The sequence below is a fragment of the Mustelus asterias genome, chromosome 4 (genome assembly GCF_964213995.1).
Source record: "Mustelus asterias chromosome 4, sMusAst1.hap1.1, whole genome shotgun sequence".
Lineage (NCBI taxonomy): Eukaryota > Metazoa > Chordata > Chondrichthyes > Carcharhiniformes > Triakidae > Mustelus > Mustelus asterias.
The window spans coordinates 80,068,220-80,090,933 of record NC_135804.1 but is presented as its reverse complement, the minus strand read 5'-3'; the positions used below and the strand labels follow the sequence as shown (position 1 = coordinate 80,090,933).

General features: G+C 43.8%; 1 protein-coding gene across 7 annotated transcripts in view; it reads left to right on the top strand.

Annotated features, from left to right (window-relative positions):
- The first annotated feature begins 10,829 nt into the window (after positions 1-10,829).
- Positions 10,830-22,714, top strand: part of LOC144492807 (muscleblind-like protein 3) — a 161,609-nt gene continuing 149,724 nt past the window's right edge. For 2 of the 7 annotated variants that reach the window (XM_078211274.1, XM_078211270.1), the window contains exon 1: positions 10,920-11,068. The gene's annotated coding sequence lies outside the window, so the exon portion shown is untranslated. Of the gene's footprint in view, positions 11,069-22,714 lie in introns of all 7 variants that reach the window. The other 5 variants (XR_013497639.1, XM_078211272.1, XM_078211271.1 and 2 more) reach the window with 4 other exon arrangements.

Sequence of the window (22,714 nt, the reverse complement as noted above, 5' to 3'; positions counted from 1 at the left end):
AATTTACAATGGAATAACTCAGGAAGATGATAGAATACTCTCCACTTGCCTGGGTGAATGCAGTTCCAACAACACTTGAGAAGCTTGACCACCATCCAGGACAAAGCAGTCCACTTGATTGACATCCCATCCACAAACATTCACTCTCTCCACCACCAACACACAGTGGCAGCAGTGTGTACCATCTACAAGATGCACTGCCACAACTCATCAAGGTTCTTCAGACAGCATCTTCCAAACCCACGGCCACTACCATCTGGAAGGACAAGGACAGCAGACACATGGAAACACCACCAGCTAGAAGTTTTCATATAGGATTCAGGTGGGTTATGCTAACTGAAGCAGGAGTTACAGAATTTCTTTGAAATTGATGGTGGCGTAGTGAGATGAGATTGGGTACAACAACTTGGTCTGTTCAGCAGGTAATGGCAGGAATCTTCCAGAGAAACAGGCCTTGTGGAGGTGTAGACTTGAGGCAGGCTGTTGGTTAGCCCGGAGTCCTGCTACGGTGCTTGCAGAATGGATGTTAAACAGAAAAATGAGTTGCAAGTCTAGAAATAAAGAACAATAACTTTCCAAAGGCTAAAAGCCTAGGTCATGTGATGTTGCCAATTAATGAATCAGTTTCAGGCTAACATAAAGTTTGTACTTCTCGGGTCAAAATCCATTGTTCACCTTGTGACGATACTGGTGATTTATATAAATGATCTGGAAGAAGGAGTAACTGGGGTGATCAGTAAGTTTGCGGACGACACAAAACTGGCAGGACTTGCAGATAGTGAGGAACATTGGCAGAGGCTTCAGAAGGATATAGATAGGCTGGAAATTTGGGCAAGGAAATGGCAGATGGAGTTCAATCCTGATAAATGCGAAGTGATGCATTTTGGTGGGAATAATGTAGGGAGGAGCTACACGATAAATGGAAGAACCATAAAGGGTGTAGAGACGCAGAGGGACCTGGGTGTGCAAGTCCACAGATCTTTGAAGGTGACGTCACAGGTGGAGAAGGTGGTGAAGAAGGCATATGGCATGCTTGCCTTTATAGGACGGGGCATAGAGTATAAAAGTTGGGGTCTGATGTTGCAGATGTATAGAACGTTGGTTCGGCCGCATTTGGAATACTGCGTCCAGTTCTGGTCGCCACACTACCAGAAGGACGTGGAGGCTTTGGAGAGAGTACAAAGGAGGTTTACCAGGATGTTGCCTGGTATGGAGGGGCTTGGTTATGAGGAGAGATTGGGGAAACTGGGGTTGTTCTCCTTGGAAAGACGGAGGATGAGGGGAGACTTAATAGAGGTGTATTAGATTATGAAAGGCATAGATAGGGTGAACGGTGGGAAGCTTTGCCCCGGGTCGGTGGTGACGTTCACGAGGGGTCATAGGTTCAAGGTGAAGGGGGGGAGGTTTAACACAGATATCAGAAGGACATATTTTACACAGAGGGTCGTGGGGGCCTGGAATGTGTTGCCGGGCAAGGTGGTGGAGGCGGACACACTGGGAACGTTTAAGACTTATCTAGACAGCTATATGAACGGAGTGGGAATGGAGGGATACAAAAGAGTGGTCTAGTTTGGACCAGGGAGCGGCGCGGGCTAATTGTTCTTTGTTTCTCGTTTCAAGGCTTCATTCTATGATCATCTTGCTGATGCCAGTACAGAGCGAGACTGCGGATAGTTGGGAACCTGTCTCGGGGGCAGGGAATTCATATGGTGTTCGTGGAAGTGGAAATGAATAGGGTTGGGAAGCATTTTCCGATCAGGGCCAGTGTGATCTCCTGGACTCGTTTCGATCGCCTCAGGGGGTCGGAGAGGAATTTCCCAGATTTTTTTTCCCCATATTGGCCCTGGGGTTTTCACTCTGGGCTTTCGCCTCTCCCTGGAGATCACATGGTCTGGAATGGGGGGGTGGGGGTGAGTTAATAGGTTGTGATGAACAAAGCATCGTAGCTGTGAGGGACAGCTCGGTGGATAGGATATTAGTATGTAGATAGGCTGGAAAATTGGGCGGGGATCCTGGATTCAGGATTCAATCCTGGACCGGGGAGCGGCGCGGGCTTGGAGGGCCGAAGGGCCTGTTCCTGTGCTGTATTGTTCTTTGTTGTTCTTTGTTGTTGTTGTTGTTCTTTGATACTGTGCCTTTAAGAAATGTATTTTAATCCTTTTTCTCTGCATTTTTTTCAAGTAGGCTTTGCAGTTTTGTTTTGTTGCCATGATGGCTGAGCCGGTATCGTCTAATTGTTGCTGAAGCAATATAATGGGCATCTGGTTTATTTTTAATCTGGGCTAATACAGTATCCTGGAGTTTTATGATCCTTTTGGAATTGTTGAGTGGAGCATGGTTAACAGGTCAGATGCTGGCTTTGGGCAGTTTTTGTTCCCACAGACAAAATCCAAGGTTTTAGTTTCATTTTGGTTAGAAGCTGTTTGGATTGCAGACCGAAAGCAATGTTTCTGGTCTCTCTCTCTCTCTCTGGAGTGAAGATTCTGCTGTCTCTGGTTGCTAACTAGAAGATAGAGGCAAACAGTGTCTCTATCTCTACCTCGGAGTGTGCTGTAAGTTCCAGGACTGGGAAGTTTAATTCAACATAGAGCATAGAGGTTTACAGCATGGAAACAGGCCCTTCGGCCCAACTTGTCCATGCCACCCTTCTTTTTCTAAACCCCTAAGCTCGTTCCAATTGCCCGCATTGGCCCATATCCCTCTATACCCATCTTACCCATGTAACTGTCTAAACGCTTTTTAAAAGACAAAATTGTACCTGCCTCTACTACTACCTCTGGCACCTTGCTCCAGACACTCACCACTCTCTGTGTGAAACAATTGCCCTTCTGGACCCTTTTGTATCTCTCCCCTCTCACCTTAAACCTATGCCCTCTAGTTTTAGACTCCCTACCTTTGGGAAAAGATATTGACTATCTAGCTGATCTATGCATCCAAAGGACTCATTCACGGCAGGTGTTAAAAGCTGCAAAATCCAGTATCACGTCAGCATACTTGCTTTCTGTGCCAAGCCTAGAATGGGGTGCGTGTTTGTGAGGGTTTTGATTTTTAATAGTATACTTAGCTGTTAGGTTGATACAATATCATAGTTGTTCTTTTTTTGTAATTGGTAAAATTTATGCTAATTTTCTTATTTTATGTTAACTGTGTTCTTAAATAAACTTTGTTTGATAAAAGCTTCCTAGTGGGACACTTGAATCATACCTGGAATGATGTTCACCCGTGCCAAAATCAAAGTGAAAAACTTATGGTCTAGGCTGCCTTTGTAAAACACCTTGGAGTTTTTGACCTGAGTCATAACGACCTTAGGAGATAAATGGTGGCTTTTTGCAATTCTGCAGGTATAACAGGTTTCAATGGTTCTCCCTTTGTTATAGGACCAGGCTAGGGAGAAGATTGACTACTGGTCCTTGGTTTTGTTGATTATTATGTCATCACAATGAGAGGTGCGAGATTCCACAAGGATGTGGGTTGAGCTTTAGTCGTGTAACTGCTGTTGGAAATTTCCAGGAACTATAGCCAACTTATGAATCATATGACCCGTCGCAGCTGTCTTTTTGTTTGGCAAAGTCCATTTTTTAAATTAGTGAAAAAACAAAGTTTTAATTAAACAGTTTATGATCTCTTTTATATTTTAGGGCATGGCTCAGCTAAGACATTAGAATTCATTCTTTCAAGTTGTTTACTCAGTGCTGTTCCAAATCGATGCCTCTTCAGTTTATGTAAGACTATTCCTTCTGTACAGGCTTCCAGGTCCCCTAAAAGTGGTTCCAGTCCCAAGGAATCTGAAACCCTCCCATGTGCAACATCCTTCCAATCACATGCTGACAAGCGCACTCTTTCCAGCTTTCAGCAATGGGAGTTATCCAGAGTCAGAATAGAATTATATGGAGTATACACCACAGAACTGACCATTCAGCCCAACCAATCCATGCTGGTGTTAATACTCAACTCAAACCTCCTTCCATTTTATCTAATCTAATTCTATCAGTACAAACCTTCTGTGTCAGACACAGCTCAATGGATAGTGCTCTCACCTCTGAGCAAGAAGGTTGCTTTAATCTTGCTCCACAGCTTAAGCCTGACACTGTGGTGCAGTACTGAGGGAGAGCTGCACTGTTCGAGGTAGTGCCTTTCAAATGCAGCATTGAACTGAGGCCCCTTCTGCCTTCTTGGGTGAATGTAAGTGATCTTGGATGTTATTTTGAAAAATAGCAGGAAGTTTATTCCTGGTTACCTGGCCAACGTTTATCTCTGAATCAACAACATAAAAAGTCAGATTATCTAGTTGTTATCAGATGGCTGGTTGTGAGAGCTTGCTGTGTGCAAATTGGCTGCCACACTTCTACACTGACCGTAAAGCACTTTGTGCTATTCAGTGGTCATAAAATATGCTATTTAAGTGCAACTTTCTTTTCCCCCTATTAAATGAATCTATACTGTTCACCTCAACCATTCATGCCGCAGTGAGTTCTACTTTCTCTCCACTCTTCAGGTGAAGAGGTTTTTTTCTGAATCCCCGGTTGGCTTTATTGGTGGCTATCTTGGATTGATGGCCTTTATCTTTGCTTGACCCCACTTAAGCAGATGACTTGACTGGAGGTTCTGTTCCTCAATCTAGAACTTAACTCTTTGTAAAACTTTGAACCAATTCTGCCTTGGCAATGGTTTCCAGTCACAAACTCTTTACTTTCTTGCCTTTTCATATTCCAGCATCTTTTCTATTTGGCCCGGTGATGTTCAGGACCCTGTTACCTGGAAAACAACATAACATCCAGGTCTTTGCATCATGTTTTTAAAAGAAACTATCTAGCCCAATGATAGAATCTCCCACAATCACCACCCACCCATTCTCCTGAATGGTATTGTTCCCTCACCCAGGTGGTTTCCCTCCTCAGTGCTCTCCCCATGACCCCTTTTCGTCCACAGCTCATGTGCCGAAACAAGTAAACTGATAGGCCAATCCAGATCCACATATGTTTTTCTTTCGATCCTCATTTGTTGTTTCCAACTCATACTATACCCTTAAATTTAAGGAAAATCATAGCCCTGCCTCTCCTGCACCATGATCCAGCCTGTCAGATGTGGGAAAGGTACTGACGACCACTGCCATGGCAATAGTTATGATGATGTGGAGATGCCGGCGTTGGACTGGGGTAAACACAGTAAGAAGTTTAACAACACCAGGTTAAAGTCCAACAGGTTTATTTGGTAGCAAAAGCCACACAAGCTTTCGAGGCTCTGAGCCCCTTCTTCAGGTGAGTGGGAATTCTGTTCACAAACAGAACTTATAAGACACAGACTCAATTTACATGAATAATGGTTGGAATGCGAATACTTACAACTAATCCAGTCTTTAAGAAACAAAACAATGGGAGTGGAGAGAGCATCAAGACAGGCTAAAAAGATGTGTATTGTCTCCAGACAAGACAGCCAGTGAAACTCTGCAGGTCCACGCAACTGTGGGAGTTACAAATAGTGTGACATAAATTCTGATTCTAGGATCGCATGATAAAGACTCAGGAGGAAAAAAGCAGAAATATTTATGTGAAATAGTGTGACATAAACCCAATATCCCGGTTGAGGCCGTCCTTGTGTGTGCGGAACCTGGCTATCAGTTTCTGCTCCGCGACTCTGCGCTGTCGTGTGTCGCGAAGGCCGCCTTGGAGAACGCTTACCCGAATATCAGAGGCCGAATGCCCGTGACCGCTGAAGTGCTCCCCAACAGGAAGAGAACAGTCTTGCCTGGTGATTGTCGAGCGGTGTTCATTCATCCGTTGTCGCAGCGTCTGCATAGTTTCCCCAATGTACCATGCCTCGGGACATCCTTTCTTGCAGCGTATCAGGTAGACAACGTTGGCCGAGTTGCAAGAGTATGTACCGTGTACCTGGTGGATGGTGTTCTCACGTGAGATGATGGCATCTGTGTCGATGATCCGGCACGTCTTGCAGAGGTTGCTGTGGCAGGGTTGTGTGGTGTCTTGGTCACTGTTCTCCTGAAGGCTGGGTAGTTTGCTGCGGACAATGGTCTGTTTGAGGTTGTGCGGTTGTTTGAAGGCAAGAAGTGGGGGTGTGGGGATGGCCTTGGCGAGATGTTCGTCTTCATCAATGACATGTTGAAGGCTCCGGAGGAGATGCCGTAGCTTCTCCGCTCCGGGGAAGTACTGGACAACGAAGGGTACTCTGTCCACTGTGTCCCGTGTTTGTCTTCTGAGGAGGTCGGTGCGGTTTTTCGCTGTGGCGCGTTGGAACTGTTGATCAATGAGTCTAGCGCCATATCCTGTTCTTATGAGGGCATCTTTCAGCGTCTGGAGGTGTCTGTTGCGATCCTCCTCATCCGAGCAGATCCTGTGTATACGGAGGGCTTGTCCATAGGGGATGGCTTCTTTAACGTGTTTAGGGTGGAAGCTGGAGAAGTGGAGCATCGTGAGGTTATCCGTGGGCTTGCGGTACAGTGAGGTGCTGAGGTGACCGTCCTTAATGGAGATGCGCGTGTCCAAGAATGCAACCGATTCCGGAGAGTAGTCTATGGTGAGCCTGATGGTGGGATGGAACTTGTTGATGTCATCATAGAGTTGTTTCAGTGATTGTTCACCATGAGTCCAAAGGAAGAAAATGTCATCGATGTATCTAGTGTATAGCACCGGTTGAAGGTCCCGTGCGGTGAAGAAGTCTTGTTCGAACCTGTGCATGAAGATGTTGGCATATTGAGGTGCAAATTTGGTCCCCATGGCTGTTCCGTGTGTCTGGATGAAGAACTGGTTGTTGAAGGTGAAGATATTGTGGTCCAGGATGAAGCGGATGAGATGTAAAATTGCATCTGGAAACTGGCAGTTGTTGGCGCTGAGCACTGAGGCCGTTGCAGCAATGCCATCGTCATGGGGGATGCTGGTGTAGAGTGCTGAGACATCCATTGTGACGAGGAGCGCTCCTGGTTCAACTGCTCCATGTGTGCCGAGTTTCTGTAGGAAGTCCGTCGTGTCGCGACAAAAGCTGGGGGTTCTTTGTACAATGGGTTTCAGGATGCCCTCGACATAGCCGGAGAGGTTCTCGCACAGGGTCCCATTGCCCGATACGATGGGACGGCCGGGTGTGTTTGCCTTGTGTATCTTCGGGAGGCAGTAGAGATCTCCAACGCGGGGAGTACGTGGGATGAGAGCACGGAGGGTGTTCTGAAGGTCCGGATCAAAGGTCTTGATCAGAGTGTTGAGTTGACGGGTGTGTTCTTTGGTCGGATCTACAGGTAACTGTCTGTAGTGTTCCTCGTTGTTGAGTTGTCGGTACACTTCTTTGCAGTAATCCGTTCTGTTCAGTATGACGATGGCCCCTCCTTTGTCTGCTGGTTTGATGACAATGTTGCGGTTGGTCTTGAGAGCGTGGATGGCGTTACGTTGTGCTTGGGTGATGTTCGGGGCTGTCTTGTGAGTGCGGCTGATGAATTTGGTGTTGACGCACCTCCTGACGGCTTGGGCATACATGTCAAGTCGAGGGCAGCGGCCTTCCGGAGGAGTCCAATTCGACTCTTTCCTCTTCGGATGCACTGCGGATCTCTCTGTCGGCTGTTCCAGTTCATTGGCTGTCTCATTGTGTTCGTTGTTGGCCTCTTGGGGTTTGTGGAAGAACTCCCTCAGCCTCATTCGCCTGATGAATTCCTCTGTGTCTGCTGCGAGACTGATGGGGTCTATTTTGGTGGTGGGGCAAAAATTAAGCCCTCGGCTGAGAACTTCGATTTCATCTGGTTGAAGTGTGTAGTCGGACAAGTTGACAATGGACTTCCCTGCAGTGGGACTGTTTCCTACTGTGGTACTGGGGGAGGCTTGGTTGCTGCTGGTGGTGATGCCGAGTTTCTCAAGTTTCCTGTTCTTGGTGTGCATGTAGATGGTGTAGTTCCTTTGTCTCGTCTGCTTGGCAGAGTTTCGCAGCTGGTCTGCGAACCCCCCCCCCCTGGGTTTCCCCCCCCCCCCTGGATTAGTTGTAAGTATTCGCATTCCAACCATTATTCATGTAAATTGAGTCTGTGTCTTATAAGTTCTGTTTGTGAACAGAATTCCCACTCACCTGAAGAAGGGGCTCAGAGCCTCGAAAGCTTGTGTGGCTTTTGCTACCAAATAAACCTGTTGGACTTTAACCTGGTGTTGTTAAACTTCTTACAATAGTTATGATCGCATTGAGTTCTGTTCGGCAGCTCAAATAATAGCATTACAAGAATAAACATTTATAAATAATAACAGAACCATCATCAAATTAAATTAGGGGAGTGAGGCAGAAGTACATTCATGGTATCACTGCTCCACAGTTGGATTGCATGCTGCCAATTCGGAGCATTATTTATTTTCTTCAGACACATAGAATGCTGATGAGTCATAAACCTGGCAACGTAAACTTGCCCCATGACAAGTTTTTGACACCTATCTTCCCAGAATTATTTGGTTTAGTTCCTTGTGAAAGATCTCATTCCTATTAGAAATAATCGGCTTTGAAACAACTTTCTTGATAATACAAATCAACAAGATACTGTTGAAGGCAACAAATCTGAACACAGCAAGGACCCAGCAACACCTATGGGAACAGAAAATCTGTTGGAATGGCGTTGATTGAGGAATAAGCGTTGGCCAGGACACTAAGGGAGACCTCCTCTGCTCTTTGCTGAATATATGCTATGAGATCTTTTACCACCCGAGAGGGCAGACTGAGGGCCTCAGGCTAATTTCTCATCTGAAAGACAGCATCTCTGACAGTGCAGTCAGTATTAAACTTGAGTCAGCCTTGGTTACATGTTGTAGCCTCTGTAGTGTGATATGATGTTTGGCCAGACCCTGAATCGTAGTGGCCGGGTGGAGTGGGGTGGAGGGAGGAGATTTGATTCGGGGCCAATAATGTTTTGTTTCAAATAGATAAAGTTTGAATGTGAAGACGCGTACTAAGTGAATGAAGCTACAATATTCCAGAGTGTTTTAACAAACAGAAATAAACTTTACAGGACATGTTCAAAAAGATAAAATATTTTACAATAAGTCTTATACTCTAAAACTCAGGGTAAGTATGGGGTACATGTGAATTAACAGGTGAACTGTAGTTGGGCACACCATACTACACAATAGATGACAGATGTGACCAAAATCCATGGATTTATCAACAACTCACCCATGTGGTTGCTACATTGTGAGCCAGCCAATCTCACTGAAAATTTGCTTTTCTCATGGATGTTTAAAATCTTCACATCTGAAGATCACGCCTTGGAATTCTTTCCAAAAGTTGCTCCCACTTGGATGACTTCAACAACGACCCACCTCACAATGTTTTAATCTTGCCTTCCAAGGTTCCTTCTCCCCTAGATTTCTGAGCACACTCAAGCATCACTTTATAATCACAATTTCAGATCTTTGGCTGTGCCAAGCCAAACTTCACTGCCCCAAAGGAGTACTTTTGCCCCAGTGGTCCAAGCATGGAGTCACCAACCTTTTCAGATCTTCAGGGCTTCTCTCATGTCCACTTCACTTAAAGGCTGCTTCTTGCAGTTCTTTCTTTAATTTGGAGCCTATTTGTCTTCTCCGTTCTTTTAACCCAATGTGTCTTTCCCCTGACTTTAATCCTTTACTTGCGACTTCCTTTTGGGATCTCTCCCTGTTCCCCACCCTGGTTTGGCACCTCTCCCTTTCTTATTCCTGTCCCTGGGACACTTACTCGGCACTGGTAGGTGATTCATGCCTGGTTATCTGACCTGGATCTTGCGCCGTTCTTCTTTCTCTTTTCTGTACAGTCCTCAGCCTGAGGAATGTGAAATAACCGAATTACACATATGTGACCATTTCCCAGCTGGCGGACGTGCAAAAGGCCCAAGGATTGTCGGGAATTGGTATTCCCAACCTCCCAACTTCAAACTCGTGTAAGTATAGGTTTCATCACAAATTGGACTCAAACCCATAACCTTCTGATGAGTGCGAGACATGGGAGCACAGCTGAGGTTTATTTATTCCCAGGGAATTAATTTACTTTCAATGTACAGCATCTTTGACACACCACTGCTATCTCTGTGGATTAATAAACACATGGTGAATGTCATTTTTACTTTCAACAATTTTGTTTTCCTATTTTCTCCAGGTCAATTTGGGGTCCATTTAGCTGTGAACGGAGGAGGCCTCTCCAAAGCATAAGGATATTCTAAATTCTATTGGTATGTTACACTGATTTTTAGTCTACAAGGGAGTTAAGGGTTATGGGGAGTACAGGGAGTGGGAGGGTGGTGACAGCGGTGGCAACAAAAAAGTGGAGTTAAGGCCACCATCTAGATCAGCCTTGATCTTATTAAGGACTACCAATTGGCCTACCCTTGCTGCGACTTGCATTGGATACATATCTACGAGGAAGTGAGAGACAAAATGGGTTTAAATTATTTTGGGGTTTTAGGGCTGTTTTGGACTTTGAGGTGTATAGTGTTGAGTCACAGCACAACAGCCTTTACCTGATGCATGGATGTCACCTCAGTACGCATAGACAACTGCATTTAAGCAAGAGTTAAGTGAGCTCTCAGTTAAGGTTACTATGGCAACAGTCAGACTGAACCCTTGCAGGCAAAGCAGTAGATCTGAAGGCCATTAGGCGCTCATTGTTTGGAATGTACCATCTTAGTCCCATAGAGAAGGGAAGCAGGAACAAGCAAATGCTGCATTATCAGATTGCAGCATGGCTTTAAAGCTATAACAAAAGCATACGTGCCATTAATAAATGATGACATCTCTTAATGGGGGAGTAACAAAATAAAAGGGCTGACAGAACTGTCCTGATTCATTTTCGCTGGCTCACAAAATTGCTTAACCACGGAGCACTTTATATATCCCGGAGCTGATTTGGCTGAGCATGGTTGCATGGCCCAGCTATGAAGTTATGTACATGAAACGCGCGTTAATTTAGTTTCATCTAATGATGTCAGTATTTAAAATGGCGGTGATCATTATACACCCATGCTGAGACTTCAGGCAATTATCCTGCATGTTTTTGCTCCGTGCGATTAGCGTTCTTCTCCTCCAGTTTCACTTTGAATGTCTGCTTGTTGCTGACTGGCAATCAGGTAAGGAAGCTTTTCATAAGGCTTCTTATGGTGTACAATGTCTAGAACCCGCAGCGTAATGTTATTTATAAGGCTGCTGGAAAGGCTAGGAACTTATTTTGAACATATTTATAAGGTTTTGTTGGCAAGACCTGCAGTTTGAATGAGTTGCTATTTTATGTAGTTCAAAGCAGGTTCTTATATGGATTGTTAAGCTAATATATTGCTTTCAGATATAACGTTTCTCAGCTCGAAACACTTTACATGCTTGCTTAATTATCTCACAGGCCAGGATCATTATTTTGTCATTTGCATCGAGGATGCACTTAACAAACAACCTGACAGGTTCATATGTGCGAAGGTACAATTTATCAGCCTTACATACTGTAGTATTGTGACTCACAGTTAACACACCACCATCTTGCAGTTAATGTACCTCTATCTACCTAATGCACCAACACCTACCAGTGACACCTCTCTCTTTCTGTCGGTGACTTACAAATAAAGCAGCTCTATCTATTGCTGTTTCATAGTTAATGTAGCTCTGTCTACTAGTGACTTGTGAGTTACAACAGTTAATGCAGCTCTCTGTTCATTGTTGACTAGTATGTTCTGTTCATTAATGCAGCTTAATCGACTGGTGACTCTTACTTTAAAATAGTTAATACAATGTTCTGCTCACTATCCGGTGGTGACTCACATATAAATTGATTAATGCAATTCGCTGCCCATTAGTGACTTGCATGTTAATGTATTTAACTCAGCTCTGCCATTTATTAATCTTGTGATTGAATATAACTGGCAAAATGGACTCAGATGACAGACTAAAATCATGAGGACTGCATTGAATTGACTGTATGACTATAATGCAGACAGGAAAATGGCCACAATCATATCAGCCATGATCTTACTGAATGGCATAAGCAGTAAGAGGCCGAATGGCCTTCTCCTGCTCTTAATTCTAGTGTTCTTGTGTTGTGTTTGAAAAGAGTTGTATCTTTGCAGTTGCTCACTTCCATGGGAAGAACCGATATCTGCCCGTTTTCACAGCAACATCTAAAAATAAATCAGTGAGGGATTATATGTTTGTGACCAAGGAGATTTTGAAGTTCAGGTTGCTTACTGAGAAGATATACTGTCTGAAGTGAAATGGTAGTTGAGGCAAAATAACTTTGTCTTTTCTGCGTTGAATATTGTTGATGAGGGTTGGCAGTTCTTTGCCATGGTGCAGTAGTGACGGGTGTCTTAAGCTGGTAAACAGTGTGTGCCTGGGATGGAAACTCCCCAGCGCAGCTGTGCAGAGCTCGCTGCCAGCAACAACAAGGCATTTATTAAATTATTTAGATTGAGATGGGAAGTAAACAAATTTATAAGCAGTATGTTTATATATCAGCAGATTGGGAAGGAGTGTTTGGGGGTGGGGAGGGTGGGTATGGGTCAAGGGGTGGCAAAGGGAGGGTGAATTGGTCTGAAATGAGAAGGTGTTGGCCCAGGTTGGTCTAATTTGTGAGCTGCAGATTATAATATTGCATTGGTCAAATAGTGAAGGGTTTGGAATCTGTCTGGGCAGCAGTGTAAAGGGGAAGATAGAAAATTGGCAACCTTTTATACCCCATTTTCCAATTGAAGTGAAAAGCAGGCCATGTGTAAACTGGGTTGCTGACCCATTTAGTGCTAACCACCCAAGGCGAGTTTCACCCTGATATTCATTCTGCTCTGATCTGAGTTGCTTAAATCCGATTATCTGATAACTCGGGTTTGTTTTAAAAAGTACCATTTTGCATGGTGTTGTGTGTTTTACATTACTTCATTCAAATTACTAGGTCATTTAAATTTTCCAAGCGCAAAACAAGACTGAATTATCAAGATTAAAAGAAGGAAATTGCTTGCATTTAGATAGTGCCTTCAGGCCATCCAAAAGTGCTACCCAGCCAATTAAGTATTTTTGAGTGTAGTCACAACTGTAATGAAGGCAAGGCGGCAGCTAACTTGTGCACAGCAAGCTCTCACAAACAGCAGTATATTATCTACCAGACAAACTTCTCCTATGATGTTGTTTAAAGAATAGAGAACTGAGAAGAAGTCATTGCTGTTTTTAAATAGTGCCATGCAATGTTTTATGTTGGCCTCAGAAAACAGTACCTCTGACGGTGCAACAATCACATAGTACTGCACTGGAGTGTTAGCCTAGATCATGTGCTTAGGTGCATAGCAGTGGTTCCTAACCTTTTATATGTCATGGCACACCTCAATACTATAAAATAAAATGTTGAGGCACACCTCCTATTTTCTCTGTCTATTTCCCTTACTGGGAACTTCGTTTTTAACTTCTCCCTGTCCTCGAGTCATTTTTTTAACCTCTCCCTGTCCCTCTCACTTTGCTACCAAATAAACCCGTTGGACTTTAACTTGGTGTTGTGAGACTTCTTGCGTCTCACTTCTCCCAGGGTTTTTGAGTTTTTGCTTTTTGTGCGGGTGCATGGGAACCTTTGCCTTCAGCTCCAAGCCCCGTTGGTCATGTGCCTGGGCCTGACCAGCATAGAAAATCTAACCACGCATGTGCGGCTCTTTCCCAGCCGGCACATGTGTGGGAGGCCCAAGATTTGTTGGGTCTTGGAGATGCTAATCACAGAGCTAAAGACCAAGGCTGGTTTTTGTTTAATTACATGAATTTTGAATCATTTTAAATCTTTTTTGCGGTACACCTGGTGGGTCATGGCACATGGGTTGGGAACCACTGAAAATGGGACTTCAACCCACAACCTTCCAATTAAGAGGCACAAGTGCTATCCTCGTACACTACTCCAGACTGTTATGTATGTATATTAAGTAAAGATTATAACTGAAATTACGCTAAAAACACAGTAGCTCACTTAAAAGTGAATTGTGAACCTTGATTTATTCTTCCCTCGGAAAGCAACATATCCCTATCTTGTTTAATCAGAAACTTTGGAACTGGAGACACATTTCAGGAGTGATTACAATATAAGCCTGAGATCTGATCCTGTAATTAGAGGAAGGCAATGATCTAAGCCATGTAACGCTATTAAATATCAGAGCCCAGCAGCCCAGAGAGCACTGTATTTGTGCACCATCAGCTCCTTCTGTGAGAGGTTATGCTTGTCATTGAGCTAGTTATAATAAGCGCACAGTGAATTGACAGCAAAGGGAGAGATGTAAGTCTGGCTGAGAGGCAGGTTAGGCTAATATTTCGCTCCTAGAACTCTTTCCTGTTTTGAAAATGACTAATAAATACTCCAGCTCTTCCTTCATTTGCTATTTACCTCTCAATATGTCCTGTCAAGTATTATTCTTGGGGACCCTTGCAATGGAACAATCGACCTTCTTGGGTAAACTATATCATTTAAAAAATGTATTTTCTCATGGGACACTGGTGTCTCTGGCGAGGCCAACCTTTGTTGCTCATTCCTAATTGCCCCTTGAACCAAGTTGGTTGCTCAGCCAATTCAGAGGGCTGTTAAGAGTCAAGCACATCGCTGGGAATCTGGAGTCACACGTAGGGCATACGGAACATTAATTTTGATCAGGGACATCACTGAACCTGGTGGGTTATTATGGACTAGTTTTCAAATCCAAATTTCATTAATTGACTTTAAATTCCCCCAGCTGTCATGGTGGGATTTTAATCTGTGTTCTCAGAGCATTAGCTTGTGTCTCTGGATTACTGGCCCAGTGACATTACACAACACCTACATCTCCCCCTTCAAATAGGCAATTTTCAATGTGTGCAATGAAAAAGAAGTGGCTTACTTAAAAAAAAGCTTGTCCTTTCTCAAAGGCATGTTGTTTTAGTATAGATAGTTTAATATTGTGACCTGTGAGTACAACTCATTTCCCTTATTACAACATTAACTACGCTTCAAAGGTATTTCATTGGCTGTAAAGTACTTTGGGACATGGTGGCACAGTGGTTAACACTGCTCCCTCACAGCACCATGGACCTGAGTTCAATTCTGGCCTTGGGCAACTGTGTGGAGTTTGCATGTTCTCCCAGTGTCTATATGGGTTTCCTTCATGCTCCGGTTTCCTCCCACAGTCCAAAGATATGCAGGTTAGATGGATTGGCCATGCTAAATTTCCCCTTAGTATCCAAAGATGTGTAGGTTAAGGGGCTTGGCAAGATGAATGTGTGGGGTTCCAGGGATTTGGTCTGAGTAAGATGCTCTGTCAGAGGATCAGTGCAGATGCAATGGGCTAAATTGCTTCCTTTTGCAATTTAGGGATTCTGTAGGTTTTCTAGGCACTCGGAGCTCATGAAAATCACTATAGAAATGCATGTCATTCTTTTCTCAAGCAAACATCTATAGTAAATAAATTGGCACTGGGTTAGGTTTAAACACAAATTTTGTCAACTGATGTCATTAGCTGCACATTCAAAAGAAAACTTTATCTTCCAAATATAAAATGTTTAGATCTGTCAGTTTCCTGATCAAAACCTTCCTTGTTGGTAAGAATATTTTAATATCCACCATTCGTGCAACAGACAGGCCATCCTAATACTATAGTTTCTCATTTCTCGTGGTTATTCCCAATGTAAGTAAGAGTACAGGCAGTCAGGAAATCTTGCTGCAGTGTAAGGAATGTCTCCCATAAGCTTGGTGTTCTCACTTCTGTTGCTCACTGAAAACACTAATTGCAGCAGGAGGCCGTGGCAGGGTAACTTTACTTTACTTCCTGGCCAGGTCACAAGAGGCAATGTTTTTCGCCAATCCAGCTCTTGTCAGCAACTGCTCAATTTGAAACGGGTTATAAAGCTGTCAGTATCTGAGCTGCCTCGATGCAGAAGCTGAAAAAAAAGAGCATTTTTTAAATTTAAAGAAATAATAATTTAATGTGCTTGGCACTCTTGTGCAGGCAAGGCTATGATGGGGTTAAGGATCAACTAACTGAATGCACAAGGATTTTAAATACACAACGGCTCAACTGTATTCAGGAGTTTGCTAGATGTCTAGTGCAGGCCTACAGTCAGGCCACTGATACGGAAATATCTCTGTCCAATAAAGTAGCCACACTCCGTTTTTTTCAATACAAAATGGTGATAGAGTTCAGAGGGAAGACATCAGAAAATTGCTTCACAAAACCACCTAGTGGCCGGAGCCTGAAACTAAAGAGTGACACTTGCAATGGCAATATTTGAATGGGACATGTTGACATAGCAATTTATAATGGTAAATGTTGATGGAAAAGTATGACCAAAAATTGTGACAAAAATAAGTACAGTGGACACAAATTTAAAGACGTAGGATCTTTAACATAAAGATGACATGATAGGGTGGCATGGCGGCACAGTGGTTAGCACTGCTGCCTCATAGCGATAGGGACCCAGATTTGATTCTGACCTTCGGTGACTGCCTGTGTGAAGTTTGCACATTCTTCCCATGTCTGCGTGGGTTTCCTCCGGGTGCTCTGGTTTCCTCCTCACAATACAAAGATGTGCAGATTGGGTGGATTAACCATGGTAAATTGCCTTTAATGTCCAAAGATGTGTAGGTTAGGTGGAGTAGAAATGGTAAATCTGCAGGGTTGTGGGAATAGGCCAGAGGGAAGGGCCTGGGTAAGATGCTCTGTCGGAGAATCGGTGCTGACTCAATGGACCAAATAGCCTCTTTCTGCACAGTAGGAATTTTATGGTTCTATAACCACAATTTCTGACAGCATTAAAATTCAAAGTTTATAATCCTACTGGGTGATGTTTAGGTGCAGGTAAAATATCCTCACCCATAAGCCCCAACATGGTCTCAATTCTCTGCTAGCTCTCTCTGTAATCCTCTTTGCCTCTAAGTCTCTGTATCTCTGAACCTCCAACACTGCCTTTACATTGCCTGCTAGCTTCGGTTGTTCACTGTAAGGAGCGATGTATCTAAGGCTGTGTCAGAATCTAGCAGTGCAATTTTTGGGAGAGAGGCAGACTGAGAAATTGAAGGGGAATAATTTTTGTGAATATGTGTTTTGAAAATGGAAGATCCACTGAGACATTATGAAGACAGGTTGTAATTTAATTAAGAAACAGCGGTGTCTCAGTGTACTGTGATGTTGGTGCACTCTTGAATTGTCAATTTTGAAAATAATCACTTGTGTTTGTGTGCATAAAGACAATCTCCAACATTCAGGAATAGCTGTGACATTTGCAATTCTGATCCGGAGTACCCCCTGTCCTTGGGCAGGTAGATTAAGCAGTTTGCAGCAAGGAGGGAGAGGGACAAACAGGCAGACAGATCAGTCCAAGACTATACAGACCAGGAGACAGTGTGGATGGAGAAACAGGGAGAGAGAGAGAGTGCAATCAGGCCAAAACCAAGAGAGAGCCTATGGATCTCAGCCAGAGATAGAAATATTTTGTTTAAAATTCTACCTGATATCACTGACGTGGCAATTCTGCCGCGTTAGCTGAAGTGAAGCTGACATCTGTAGGTCAGGCCTGATTAGCTGCTCTCCACCCTGCCTGGTATTGTGCAGAGTAAATCCGATTGAGAGTAGAGTTTGTGGACGAGGATATTGCTACCAAGAGCAAAATACTTCTTTTGCCTTCTGAGTGATATCTTTCTGTTAAATGTGAGGGAGCCAGAATAATTTCCCTTTGATTTTGTAGCATCTAATTAGAATCAAAGTTTTGTTGGGAATTGAAGAAATTATAAGGTCTTTCCTCTAAAGTCAGACCTCCTGTCAAATTAGAAGCAGCTGGAATAAATCGTTTACAATCCTACTGATTATATCAGTCAGCGAAAACTGAAATTCTATTGGTGCACTGACAGTATGAAAGAACAGAAAAAGGAAGACGTATAGCGCCTTGCATGACCTCAAGAAACCCCAAAGTGCTCCATCGCAAATGAAGCGCTTCTGAAGTATAGTTACTGCTTTAATGTAGGAAACATGGCAACCAATTTGCGCACAGCAAGCTCCCACAAACAACAATGTGTTACAAACTAGGCAATCTGTTTTTGTGACATTGATTGAGGAATGAATATTGGCTTAGATGCCAAGGATAATTCCCCTTTCTTCTCTGAAATAGTACGGTGGTATCTTTTGCATCCACCTCAGAAGGCAAACAGGCTTAAAGTGTCACCCAGCAATGCAACACTCCCTCAGTACTGCACTAAAGCATCGGTCGAGATTACACATTCACGTCTCTAGAACCAGGCTTGAACCCATGATCTTCTGAATTGAAGACAAGAATGATGGTGATTGCATTGTGTGTCTGTGCCCCATTGTGTCACAGCCTGCATGTAGATTTTTGCATTTCTGCTTTGGACAAACATGGCGTGTAGATTATGTTCTATATTTTAATCCACTTTGTGTCTGGACTGTACATAGTCCTGTTTTGCAGCTGTTCTTTCAAGGCAATGAGTGATCAGTGCACGTTGCCAAAGGAGCTATCGCAATGTTCAAATACCTTTATTATACTGGAGCTGTTGACCTCAATTATTCATTGCAGCTCCATTCGAGGCTGCAGCTTTGTCAGCTTCATCTAAGATAGTTGGCAAATAAAAATGATCAAAACAAGTAGTTTTATACACTTTATAGGGATATATACAAATAGACATTTTATTTTCCTTTACGACATCTCTTACCTGTTATATGGTTCAAATGTACCGTGACCTGATCACCTATGAGAAAAGGAGGAGAATTCAGCCCCTTGAACCTGCTCCACCATTCAGTTAGATTACGGCTGATCTATATTTCAGTTCCATTTGTTCCACCTGCTCATTATATCACAGATATAAATCAACCAATCTCAACAATAATTTGCATTTATATAGCACCTTTAATCGCCCAAGGTGCTTCACAAGATTGTGATCAGACAGCATTACTGAGTTGCAGAGAGAAGTCCGAGCAGCTAGTTAATCAACTGTTTGGTCGAAGAGGTAGATTTTAAGGAGTAGATAAAGGTGGAAAGGCTTATGGAGGGATTTCCAGTGTGTCGGGCCTAGAGGGCTGAAGGCACAGCGCTGATGGTGCATCTCAATCTTGAAATCTTCAGTTGGTCACATTTCCGGGGGGCGAGTTTCACGTTTCCACAGCTCCGTGCGTTTGTGTGAGGCAACATTTCCTGATTTTCTTCCTGAGTAATTGTAATGCTATGCTACCCCCTCAATATGTTCCAGATGCTTCCACCAGAGAAACTAGCTCCTCTATTGGGAATTATAGTCAAAAAATAATATTTAATTCCTTCACTGCTCCAAATCTGAATCATAGACCTTATGAAAAGTGGTTTGTGCATGGGCATTGAAGGCATTTATCTCAAAGTTGGCAGAGCCTCTCTGAATCACTGGGAGAATGGAGAGGAACACATCAGCCCAATGAATCGGCTGCATGCAGTTTCCATAATGATTCTCTGGGACAGAGAGATTTACAATGCAGTTTGTCGCAATTTGACCTGTCACTTTGCAATGCACACAGCACTGAAACAGCCAGAGTTACCATGGTGTTATTGTCACTGGAAACATTGTGTTTTGTTGGTATGATGCATGCTAGACCCTCTGACCCATAGCGCAGACCAGCATGCACGCTCCAATTTTCAGCACGGACGATTTAATCTATTTAGCACTGGAGTCAAGCATCAGAAGAATACAACCAAAGTGTGATCTCACTCAGGATCAGGCTTCTGTTTGCAATCTGTACGGACATTGTTCTATTCAAGTTATTCTCGCTTGGGGGCTGCATACAGGAGGTATTAGCAGAGCTAATTGGATAGGTATTTGTGGATGTCCAGTAGTTTAGGGGATATGGGATAGGGAGGGATTGAAATTTGTCTTGTATCAGCAGCCTGTTTTACACTAGCCCCATTGTCTTTTCTGTTGAGCTGAGTGGTGGAAAGTGGGTGGCCATCACCAGTGAGATGAGCACTAACATTGCCCTCGTGATCTCTGTGAGCAGCTCAACTGAACAGTGAATGGCCTGTTGATGCTGCTGGAGCTGGATGGGGGAATGTAGTCTGATAGCAGAGGGAGGACACAAGAGGACACATGAGATGGAATAATAAATTGAGGAGGAAGAAATGCATTAACAGAATCACAGAATCCCTATAGTGCAGAAGGAGGCTGTTTGGCCCATCGAGCCTGTACCGACAAGAACCTCACCCAGCCCTATCTCCGGAACCCCACGTATTTACCCTGCTAATTTACCCTGACACTCAAGACCAATTATCATGGCCAATCAACTTAACCGACACATCTTTGAACACTAAGGGGTAATTTAGGATGACCAGTGCACCTAACCTGCACAACTTTGGACTGTGGAGGAAACTGGAGCACCCGGAGGAAACCCACACAAACATGGGGAGAATGTGCAAACTTCACATAGACAGTGACCCAATCCGGGATTTGAACCCAGGTCCCTGGAGCTGTGAGGCAACAGTGCCAACAACTGTGCCACCATGCTGCCCTAGGCATATTGACTATTCATTTGATTGACCTCAGTTGCATCCATACTCATGTCCAATTAAGCCTCACCTTTATTGACATTCCAAACCAAGATTTCTTTTTAAAAAAGCAAGAATGGACATTTATGTGATGCATTTCACAATCTCAGGATGTCTCAACATGTTTTAGACCAGTTAATAGTAGAGACTATTGTAATGTAAGGAAATGCAGCAGTCGGTATGCACACAGCAAGATTCCACACACAGCAATGTGATAATGAGCAGATAAAATATTTTTAGTGATTGGGGAATATAAGTTGGGTAGGGCATCAGGAAGAATTTGTTGATTATTCTTTAAAATGTTGTCTACAGAGCGTGGACGTCCACCTGAAAGGCAGAACTAGTTTAATGTCTCATCCAAAAGATGGAATATATTCTTTTTGTTTCTTGGTGCCAATCATTAAAGAACACATTCCATTTGTAACTACCAGGCAGACTGTGGAAATGCATCCCCATAAGATAAATAAAGTTTGTGCTGGTGGAATGGCTGAAAGAACTCCTTCGTTTATTAATTCAAGGGATGTACGTGTAATGCTGGCTAGGCTAACATCTATTGCCCCTCTCTAATTGCCTTTCAGAAGGTGGTGGTAAACTGTCTTGAACCGTTGCAGTCCCTGAGCTATAGATGCACCCATAGTGCTGTTAGGAAGGGAGCTCCAGGATGTTGACACAGTGACAACTGTGAAAGAACAGCAATATATTTCCAAAAGAGAAAATGCTGGAAAATCTCAGCAGGTCTGGCAGCATCTGTAAGGAGAGAAAAGAGCTGATGTTTCAAGTCCCTTTGTCAAAGCTAAAAGGCATAGAAAGTGGGAGATATTTATACTGCAGCGGGAGGGAATGAAAGATGAGTCATAGCCATAGAAACCCAGGGAAAAGACTGCTCATAGCTGTCCACAGAGAGAATAAAGGGTGTGAATGGCCAAACTGCAGAGAAGCTGTAAGTTGTGACAGGTGAAAATGTTGGGGGTGGAGGTGGGGGAGGTGGAATGGGACAGAGGTAGAATGTAGAAAAGGGGAAACGGGGAAGAAAAGGTAAGGGAAGGGGGATGAAGTAGGGGAAAAGAGTGGGGGGGGGGGGGAAAGAAAAATGAAGAAAGACAGTAAAAGGTAGAGAACAGAACAAAATAAAATAAAATAGAATGAAAACAAAGGGGGTCGAGATGGGGTAGAGCAAATCATCTGAAGTTGTTGAATTCGATGTTGAGACCGGAAGGCTGTAAAGTGCCTAGCCGGAAGATGAGATGCTGTTCCTCCAGTTTGCATTGAGTTTCACTGGAACATTGCAGCAGGCCAAGGACAGACATGTGGGAATGGGAGCAGGATCGTGCGTTAAAACGGCAAGCAACCAGAAGGTCAGGGTCCTGATTGCGCACAGACCGAAGGTGCTCAACAACGATCACCCAGTCTATGCTTGGTCTCTCCGATATACTTCCAAGTCAGGATGGTGAGTGACTTGGAGGGGAACTAGCAGGTGTTCCCATGTGTCAGCTGCTCTTCCTTCTGGAAAATGGTACTGGTCATGGGTTTGAAGGTGCTGTCTGAGGAGGCTTGGTGAGTTCTTGCAGTGAATCCTGTAGATGATATATACTGCTGATACAGTGCATACAGCTTGGTATGGCTCCTGCTCTGCCCAAGACCGCAAAGAACTACAAAAGGTTGTGAATGTAGCCCAATCCATCACGCAAACCAGCCTCCCATCTATTGACTCTGTCTACACTTCCCGCTGCCTCGGCAAAGCAGCCAGCATAATTAAGGACCACACGCACCCCGGACATTCTCTCTTCCACCTTCATCCTTCGGGAAAAAGATACAAAAGTCTGAGGTCACATACCAACCAACTCAAGAACAGCTTCTTCCCTGCTGCAGTCAGACTTTTGAATGGACTTACCTTGCATTAAGTTGATCTTTCTCTACACCCTAGCTATGACTGTAACACTACATTCTGCACTCTCTCGTTTCCTTCTCTTTGAACAGTATGCTTTGTCTGTATAGCGCGCAAGAAACAATACTTTTCACTGTATGTTAATACATGTGACAATAAATCAAATCAAATCAGTGGTGGAGGGAGTAAATGTTCATGGGTGGGGTGCCAATCAAGCAGGGCTGCTTTGTCCTGCATGGTGTTAAGTTTCTTAAGTGTTATTGGAGCTGCACCCATCCAGGCAAGTGGAGAGTATTCCATCACATTCCTGACTTGTGCCTTGTGGATGGTGGACAGATTGGGA